This window comes from Heterodontus francisci, unplaced genomic scaffold, assembly GCF_036365525.1.
Source record: "Heterodontus francisci isolate sHetFra1 unplaced genomic scaffold, sHetFra1.hap1 HAP1_SCAFFOLD_286, whole genome shotgun sequence".
Classification (NCBI taxonomy): Eukaryota; Metazoa; Chordata; class Chondrichthyes; order Heterodontiformes; family Heterodontidae; genus Heterodontus; species Heterodontus francisci.
In genome coordinates this window covers 3,396-12,478 of record NW_027141006.1, presented here as the reverse complement: position 1 = coordinate 12,478, position 9,083 = coordinate 3,396, and the positions used below count along the sequence as shown (strand labels likewise).

The 9,083-nt window shown below is 46.2% G+C and overlaps 1 non-coding gene across 1 annotated transcript; it reads right to left on the bottom strand.

Annotated features, from left to right (window-relative positions):
- Window positions 1-1,795: 1,795 nt before the first annotated feature.
- On the bottom strand, window positions 1,796-1,878 carry trnal-uag (transfer RNA leucine (anticodon UAG)). The gene has a single exon. It is a non-coding gene; the product is annotated as a tRNA-Leu (tRNA).
- Window positions 1,879-9,083: the final 7,205 nt, after the last annotated feature.

Sequence of the window (9,083 nt, the reverse complement as noted above, 5' to 3'; positions counted from 1 at the left end):
TACAGTCTGTCATTTCCAAAAACAAGCATTCTAAAATCAAAAGACCTTTTGTTTATTTCTCCTTTCTTTTCATTTCTCCTCTATTCTTCTCAATCACTCCCTTCAACAGTCCTATTCAGATCAAGGTGGAATGTGAATAGTGTCACAACTCACCTCTTACACTATTATTACCCTTCTCTTTTCTTGTCTTATTCAATGGGAAAGTTTTATTCACCAGTCTGTTGCTGTTTTACACTCTTGCCATACCATCTGGTATTGCATCCATCTGAATTCTGTGCTTTCATGGCCTTATATATCTTTTCCTCTTCTGGATGATTTGTTTGCTTCAGTTCCATTCAACCAGGCTGGACCACAGGGAAGCTTAGAACAAAGAACAAAGAACAGTACAGCACAGGAACAGGCCATTCGGCCCTCCAAGCCTGCGCCGATCTTGATGCCTGCCTAAACTAACACCTTCTGCACTTCCGTGGTCCATATCCCTCTATTCCCTTCCAATTCATGTATTTGTCAAGATGTCTCTTAAACGTCGCTATCGTATCTGCTTCCACCACCTCCCCTGGCAGCAAGTTCCAGGCACTCACAATCCTCTGTGTAAAAAACATGCCTCGCACATCCCCTCTAAACTTTGCCCCTCGCACCTTAAACCTATGTCCCCTAGTAACTGACTCTTCCACCCTGGGAAAAAGCTTCTGACTATCCACTCTGTCCATGCCACTCATAACTTTGTAAACCTCTATCATGTCGCCCCTTCACCTCCGTCGTTCCAGTGAAAACAATCCGAGTTTTTCCAACCTCTCCTCATAGCTAACGCCCTCCAGACCAGGCAACATCCTGGTAAACCTCCTCTGTACCCTCTCCAAAGCCGCCACGTCCTTCTGGTAGTGTGGCGACCAGAATTGCACGCAATATTCTAAGTGTGGCCTAACTAAGGTTCTGTACAGCTGCAACATGACTTGCCAGTTTTTATACTCTATGCCCCGACCGATGAAGGCAAGCATGCCGTATGCCTTCTTGACTACCTTATCCACCTGCGTTGCCACTTTCAGTGACCTTTGCCTTGGGTGGGTCCACGTTGATCCATTACATTCAGCATCACCTCCTTGAAATAACTCCATAGTACAACTACAGTAACCACACAGAATCTGCTTCAAATACTCCTGCACATTTTATCTGTTCTGACTGTCAACACCTCCAGCTCTTTTGTTTAAGTGGAACCCATCAGGTTTGTATAGGCTCCTTCTATTCTGAAAGCTGTAGCACTGGTTCAGGGAATTCAGCCCTGTTTCTCTACTCTCAAGGCTCAGCCATGCTTGATCTGCATCGTAATTGCTTTTATTGCAATGTTACAAGACCTCCAATCCTCTGGAAAACGATGGTCAGACCTTCCACTATTTCTTCCCTGGCTTCCTTCAACAGCCTGAAGTACATTTCATCTGGTCCTGGTGATTTATCCACATTCAAGGATGTTCATCCAATTAAGACTTCCTCTCTCCTGAAGTTATCACGTCCAATACTTCACACTCCTCCTCCTTCATAACAATATCTGCATCACCCCCTCATTTGAGAAGACAGTAAACTATTCATTCAGGATATTGGCAACATCTTCCACCCCGATGCAAAGGTTACATTTTTGATCTTTTCTGTGCCCTGCTGTTTGCTTAGTTGCCTCTTGCTCTAATGTTTTGATGCAACATCTTTGGGTCCATTGTTATTTTGCTTGTCCATGTTCTTTCCTGTTCTCTCTTTGCTCTTCACCGCTGCTCCCAAACGCCTCCAGTGCAGTCAAAACACAAGGTGTCAGAAGTGGGATTTGAACACACGCCTCCCATAGAGACTGCGACCTAAACGCAGCGCCTTAGACCGCTCGGCCATCCTGACCGCCTATTGGCTATTATTAATGCGAAGGAAATTAACCATTCTTTGTGAAAGTATTTGTGAGATTGAGGAAATGTCTGGAAGAGGAAAGACCAGCGGGAAAGCTCGGGCCAAGGCCAAGTCTCGCTCCTCCCGGGCTGGACTGCAGTTCCCGGTGGGCCGTGTTCACAGGCTCCTGAGAAAGGGTAACTACGCTGAGCGTGTGGGTGCCGGAGCCCCGGTCTATCTGGCTGCTGTGCTCGAGTATCTGACCGCTGAAATCCTCGAGCTGGCCGGCAACGCGGCCCGGGACAACAAGAAGACCCGCATCATTCCCAGACACCTGCAACTGCCCGTCCGCAACGACGAGGAGCTCAACAAGCTGCTGGGAGGAGTGACCATCGCTCAGGGCGGAGTGCTGCCAAATATCCAGGCCTTGCTGCTGCCCAAGAAAACGAGCGCTCAGAGCTCCCAGAAAAAGTAAAGCGGCCAAAATCTCATCAAATAAACCAAAGGCTCTTTTCAGAGCCACCCACAGTCTCTGTGAAAGGACTGATTACTTTCAGGAGGGAATCAGAGATGGAGTTATTGGAACAGTGGATTGACCTGTTTCACATCTGTCCAGGTGTCTTTTCAGTTCCCTCTCTGGATTTCGCTCTGTTTCTCTGCTCACACATCTCCCCCTCCAGTTAAGTGAAGAAGTGAACTGCAGGGTGTAGAATCAGCAATTCAATAAATCCCGCTGCCTTCGATTTTATAAATCCCAAGAGCATCCCGGTACATTAACGGGAACTGGTTCGGAGCTGATGAATTAATTTAATAATGGAAGTGTCCGGGTTAATTCTCTGTTTTTCATTTGGACAGTTTGAATTGTGTTTTTTTTTCTCTCTGGTGATCTGAGCGCCGCTTCTCAATGAGAATCTGCTCCCGGAACAGAGTAAATGCAGGAGGAAAGAGGCCATTCTCGGGCTGTGTGTTTCTCTCCTGACCTGATCTGTTTCGACCGCACTGTTCCCAGAGGACGGAATCAGTGAGAGTTGTGCACACACAGGAGCTGAGTCCACTGCAGCGCTTTAATATGTACCTTCTCCCCAGCCCTCCCTCTTCTCCGGACACAAAGTTGTTTGTTCCCCCGGCGACGGGATAGAGTCGGGGATCCTCTCCCCGCAGTGTCAGTGGCTGCAGCCCCGGGGAACTGGCGGTTTCAGTCAGAGTGACCGAGCTACCTTACAGGACTCTCCCCCTGAATTTGTGAACTGACACTGCACCGAACACATCTCCAGTTAGAGTGAGGGCCGGACATCCTTCTGTTTTATTACAGAGAGTGGGGAAAGGGCTGGGTGGAGGGGAGTCACCAGGGATCCTGGATTTGCTCCAAATCATTTCCATGTGGAATCTGCAGGCGGGGCCGGGACAGGGATCATTTGATCAGGGGATCAGCTCTTTCCTGAGAGATGTGGGTGGCTCTGAGAAGAGTCTTTGTGTTCAGATGTTTACAAGTTTCCCGCGCTCTTTCACTTCTTTCCAGACCCTGCTTTCTGAGCCTTCGCTGCTTTCGGCTTGACCTTGCTCTTCCATGTCTGCACTTTCTTCAGCGCCTTTCCGCCCGCCGCACTCTTGCCTTTTTTGACCTTCTTCGCAGGAGACTTTTTCTGAAGCGTTGCTTTCTTCACCGCCTTATTTGGCGTTGCCGCCGCTTTGCTGCTCGTTTTCTTGGCTGTTACTTTCTTTGTTGTCACTTTCTTGGCTGCTGGTTTCTGCACCAATGATTGCTTGTCTGCTGGTTTCTAACGAAGGATTTCTTGGTTGCTGGTTTCTTCACTAAAGATTTCTTGTCTGCTGGTTTCTTCACTGAAGATTTCTTGTCGGCTGGTTTCTTCGCTAAAGATTTCTTGTCTGCTGGTTTCTTCACTAAAGATTTCTTGTCTGCTGGTTTCTTCACCTTCTTTCCCACTTTTCCCTGGGTTTTCCTTCTTGCTGATTTTGAAGGAGCCGGAGGCTCCCTGTCCCTTGCTCTGCACCAGGGAGCCTTTGTTCACATTCCTCTTGATACTTTGCTTGATCTGGGTCCTGAGCTTCTCCACATCGACACCGCTGCTACCCAGAGCCTTCTTTATGGCGGACAGGGACATCCCCTTGCGATCGCTGAAAGCCGGCACAATCTTGAGGATCTGTTCGCCCAACGGGAGACCGGCTGGCTTGTTCCGGGGAGCCGCCGCCTTCTTCTTGGGGGTCTTGACTTGGGCGGCGGCGGCGGCTGGAGGAGCCGTTTGGGCGGCTGCACGATCGGTTATGTCCGGGACTCTGCACAAATTCTCTCTGTCAATGTGAACTGGGCCAGAAATGAAGCCGGTGATGGCGGCACAGAGCAACTTAAAGGCAGAGAGAGGACGGGGCGGAGACAAGCTGCTGTCAGCTCCCGGCTCCTGCTGTCTCTCTGTGTTTCTCTCTCCTCACAAACTCTCCAATTCCATTGAAATTCAGAGACTCCAGACTTCCAGACTAGATCTTTCCTGTCTCTCACTCCAGTATGTTTGCTGTTGAAAAGCTTTCACTAGGATTGAGGACTCCATTTTCCATTTCACCTGGTTTTATTGCTGCACTGACCGCCCTCTCTCACCCCTCGCTGACATGTTCTCTACTTTTCAACTGAAATCTTGAAATAAAAAAAAAATGATCCCGAATTCCCACTTTGGGGCTGAGCAGGGAGCAGGGCGGTTCTTTGACTGGAAAATCATTTGATTTTGCACAAGAATGACTCTGAAATCCGGCGATGAGAGCGGATCCACAAACACAGTGGCTTCAGACTAATCCGCCCTCCCCTTTCATACAATCTCTCTTCCACAATATTCACATCTGCATATTCACAGGACAAACTGTTCCCTGAATGTAGAGTTCCCAGGACAGGTTTTCCCCTCCGCTCAGTCTGTGCTGCGGATTCTCGGGGGTGAGTTGTATTTTCTCAGCTCAGTCAGTGTTAAACAGTCTGGGACCGGCGGTCCGAATATTGTCGATTAACCAGAGTCCGCTACAAGAGCCAATCACAGTTGTGACTTTTTTTATTCGTTCATGGGATTTGGGTGTGAGTCCAGAACCAGGGGTCATAATCTAAGGATACGGGGTAAACCTTTCAGGTTGTCCTTTCTCTCTCTGCCCCTCTCTCTCTGCCGACACCCACCCCCGGTCTCCTCTCTCCCTCTTACTCTCCTCTCTCTCTCTCCCTCTCTCTGACAGTTGCAGAGAGCGAGAACTCTCAGCTTTATGGTTAGTCTTTTTTTTAAAATCGCAGCCGTCAGTTTCACAGCTGACAGGTGCTTTGAGCAGAGACAGCACTTCCGAAACTCGGACAATTTCGGGTTTTTCTGGAGGGCTTTTAAATGAAATCAGAACTGCCGGAAAGCTCCGAACTTGTCCGAGGTTCTGAAACGTTGTCTCTGCTCTGAGGACCTGTCAGCTGTGAAACTGACGGCTGCGATTTGATTGAAAGTCAGACTGGTCTGGAAGAAGAAGCCAATGGGAAATTTCTCATCCCTGAAATTATCAGTCACGGACCGAACTTTTTTAACGAGGACACTGGTGTCCATGTACAGACATGTTGCCAACCCCTGTTCTTCACACAGACTTACCAATCACACACTGATCAACGCCAACAAATAATTTGACTTTTTTATTGAAGACTGACAATACAATATACAATTTACAGGAGAGTATTACAGGCACATCTTACCGGGGATCATCCCATCTGCTACTCTGTGTCACATGCTGTATGACATCAATTCCTGAAGTGATGATGCACACACGAGTTACCAATTCCTTGAAACAAAGAGTGGGCATAAATGGGCCATTTTCTCATTGGCAGGATGTGACTGGTGGAGTGCCACAAGGATCAGTGCTTGGGGTTCAATTATTTACTATCTATATTAATGACATGGAGGAGGGGGCAGAGTGTAATATATCCAAATTTGCTGATGATACAAAAATAGGTAGGGCATGTTGTCATGAAGACATAAGGAATCTCCAAGGGGATATAGATAGGTTGAGTGAGTGGGCAAAAACTTGGCAGATGGAGTTTAATGTAGGAAAGTGTGAGGTCATACACTTTGGTAGGAAGAATCAAAATGCAGACTATTATATAAATAGACAGAGACTCCACAAAAGAGGGATCTGGGTGTTCTTGTGATTGAAACACAAAAAGTTAGCATGCAGGTGCAGCAAGTAATTAAGAGGGCAAATGGAATTTTGGCCTTTATTGCTAGTGGGCTGGAGTTTAAAAATAGGGAAGTCTTGTTAAAGCTGTACAGGGTGTTGGTGAGGCCACACCTGGAGTGCTGTGTAGTTTTGGTCCCCGTATTTAAGAAAGGATATATTGGCATTGGATACAGTCAAAAGAGATTCACTCGGCTGATTCCTGGGAGAAAGGGGTTGACTTATCAAGAATGGCTAACAAGTTAGGCCTTTATACATTAAAGTTTAGAAGAATAAGGGTGATCTTATTGAAATGTATAAGATTCTGAGGGGGCTTGACAGGGTAGATGTTTCCACTAGTGGGGGAATCTCAAACTAGGTGACATAGTTACAGAATAAGGGGACAGTCATTTAAAACTGAGATGCAAAGGAATTTCTTCTCTCAGAGGGTAGTGAATGTCTGGAATTCTCCACCCAGAGAGTTGTGGAGGCTAAATCACTGAAAGCATTTAAAGAGGAGGTAGATAGATTTTTGAAATATTGGGGAGTTGAGGGCTATGAGGAGCTGGCACGAAAGAGGAGTTGAGGTCTGGGGCAAATCATCCCTGATCTTATTAAATGGTGGGGCAGGCTTTGGGGACTGAATGGCCTACTCCTGCTCCTATTTCTTATGTTCTTATAAGGGGGCTACAAAGAGATGTAGATCGGTTAAGTGAGTGGGCAACAACCTGGCAAATGGAGTAAAATGTGGGAAAGTGTGAAATTGTCCACTTTGGCGGGAAGAATAAAAAAGAAGCATATTATCTAAATGGTGAGAGATTGCAGAGCCCTGAGATGCAGAGGGATCTGGGTGTCCTCGTGTATGAATCGCACAAGGTTAGTATGCAGGTACAGCACGTAATTAGGAAAGCTAATAGAATGCTCGTGTTTATTGCGAGGGGAATTGAATACAAAAGTAGGGAGGTTATGCTTCAGCTATACAGGGCATTGGTAAGACCACATCTGGAGTACTGTCTACAGAACTGGTCTCCTTATTTAAGGAAGGATGTGAATGCATTGGAGGCAGTTCAGAGAAGGTTTACTGGACAAATACCTGGAATGGTGGGCTGTCTTACAAGGAAAAATTGGACAGGCTTGGCTTGTATCCACCAGATTTTAGAAGAGTAAGAGGCAACTTGATTGAAACACATAAGATCCTGAGGGTCTTGACAGGGTGGATGTACAAAGGATGTTTCCTCTTGTGGGAGAATCTAAAATTAGGGGTCACTGTTTAAAAATATGGGGTTGCCCATTTAAGACAGAGATGAGGAGAATTTTTTTCTCTTAGAGGGTTGTGAGTCTTTGCAGTTCTCTTCCTCAAAACGCAGTGGAAGCAGAGTCTTTGAATATTTTTAAGGCAGATGTAGATAGATTCTTGATAAGCAAGGGGGTGGTCAGGGGTAGCTGGAAATGTGGGTCATCAGTTCAGCTATGAAATTATTGAATGGCGGAGCAGGCTGGAAGGGCCGAGTGGCCGACTCCTGCTCCTAATTCATATGTTCGTATGCTTGTATGTTTGTATAAAGCCCAAGATGCCATATATTTTACTACTACTCTCTCAATATACCCTGCGACCTGCAAAGATCGATGCACATGCATCCCCATGTCCCTCTGTCCCTGAACACTCTTTAGAACTGTGCCATTAAGGATATATTGCCTCTCCCTATTCCTTCTGTCAAAATGCATCACCTCACACTTAACAGTATTAAATTCCATCCGTCACCTCTCTGCTCATTCTGCTAGCCTATCTATGTCCTATTGCAGGCGGTTCATATCATCCTCACTGTTTGCCTCACCTCCAAGTTTGGTATTGTCAGCAAATTTTGAGATTCTGTTCCGTATTCCAAGATCCACATATTTTATACATAGCAAGAAAAGCAGTGATCCCAGCACTGACCCTCGGGGAACACCACTGTCGACCATCCCCTAGTCTGAAAAGAAACCATTTACTACAACTTGCTTGTTTCTGCCCTTAATCCAATTTTTTAACCAATTGGACACTGACCCTCCTATTCCATGAGCCTGAATTTTGTTAACCAGCCTTTTATGTGATACCTTATCAAATGCTTTCGTAAAATCCATAGAAACAACATCCACTGCATTTCCTTCATCAAAGTTCTCTGCTCCTTCATCAAAAAATTCAATTAGATTAGTGAAGCATGATCTGCCTTTTACAAATCCATGCTGGATATCCTTAATTAACTCAAACCTCTCTAAATGTCCATTGATATTTTCCCTGATTATCATTTCTGAAACCTTACCCAGCATTGATGTTAAATTAACTGGCATGGAGTTGCTTGGACTGTCCTTACACCCTTTCTTGAATAAGGGTGTCATTTGCCACTCTCCAATCCCCTTATCCAGGGAAGATTGGAAGATTATGGCAAGCCCTTCCTGGAGGAGTCTAGACATGCAAGGACTCAACTACCAGCAAGCGTAGAAAGCAAGACCCAGGCTCAGGGCCTTCAGTTTCCCCTGGAGGGGAGTCGGAGAGGCAGCGGATCCTGTGAGGAACCACAGTTCAGGAAAGATGAGAAGGTCATTATGAGGGGACAGAGGAGATTAAGTTCAAGGTTTCCCAGCTTATAAGCAAGTGCAGAGACAAGGAACGGTGCTGGGGCAAATAATAGGAAGCTGTGAACGGTTGGAAGGCAGGAGTGATTAAATGACAGAAGAGATGATGGTGCAAGGCAAAAGTCAGGGAAACAACAAGTAACATTTGGCCGACACAGATACCAGGAGTGGGGTTTGAACACACACAGACATATATTCATTGGATTTTAAGTCCAACACCTGAACCACTAAGCCCTCCTGGTTCATTAACCTGTTGCTGAAAATGAAATTTGATGTGATCCGGGTGACATCTGGCCTTTTACAATATACAATTATGACTCCTCTCCCATGCTAAATTGGACCCTTCATTACTTATGAACCTCAATTGGATCACCCCTCAGTCTAGGTTTCTCTAAGGTGTAGGGTTCCAACTCTTTTAGTCTAACTTGATA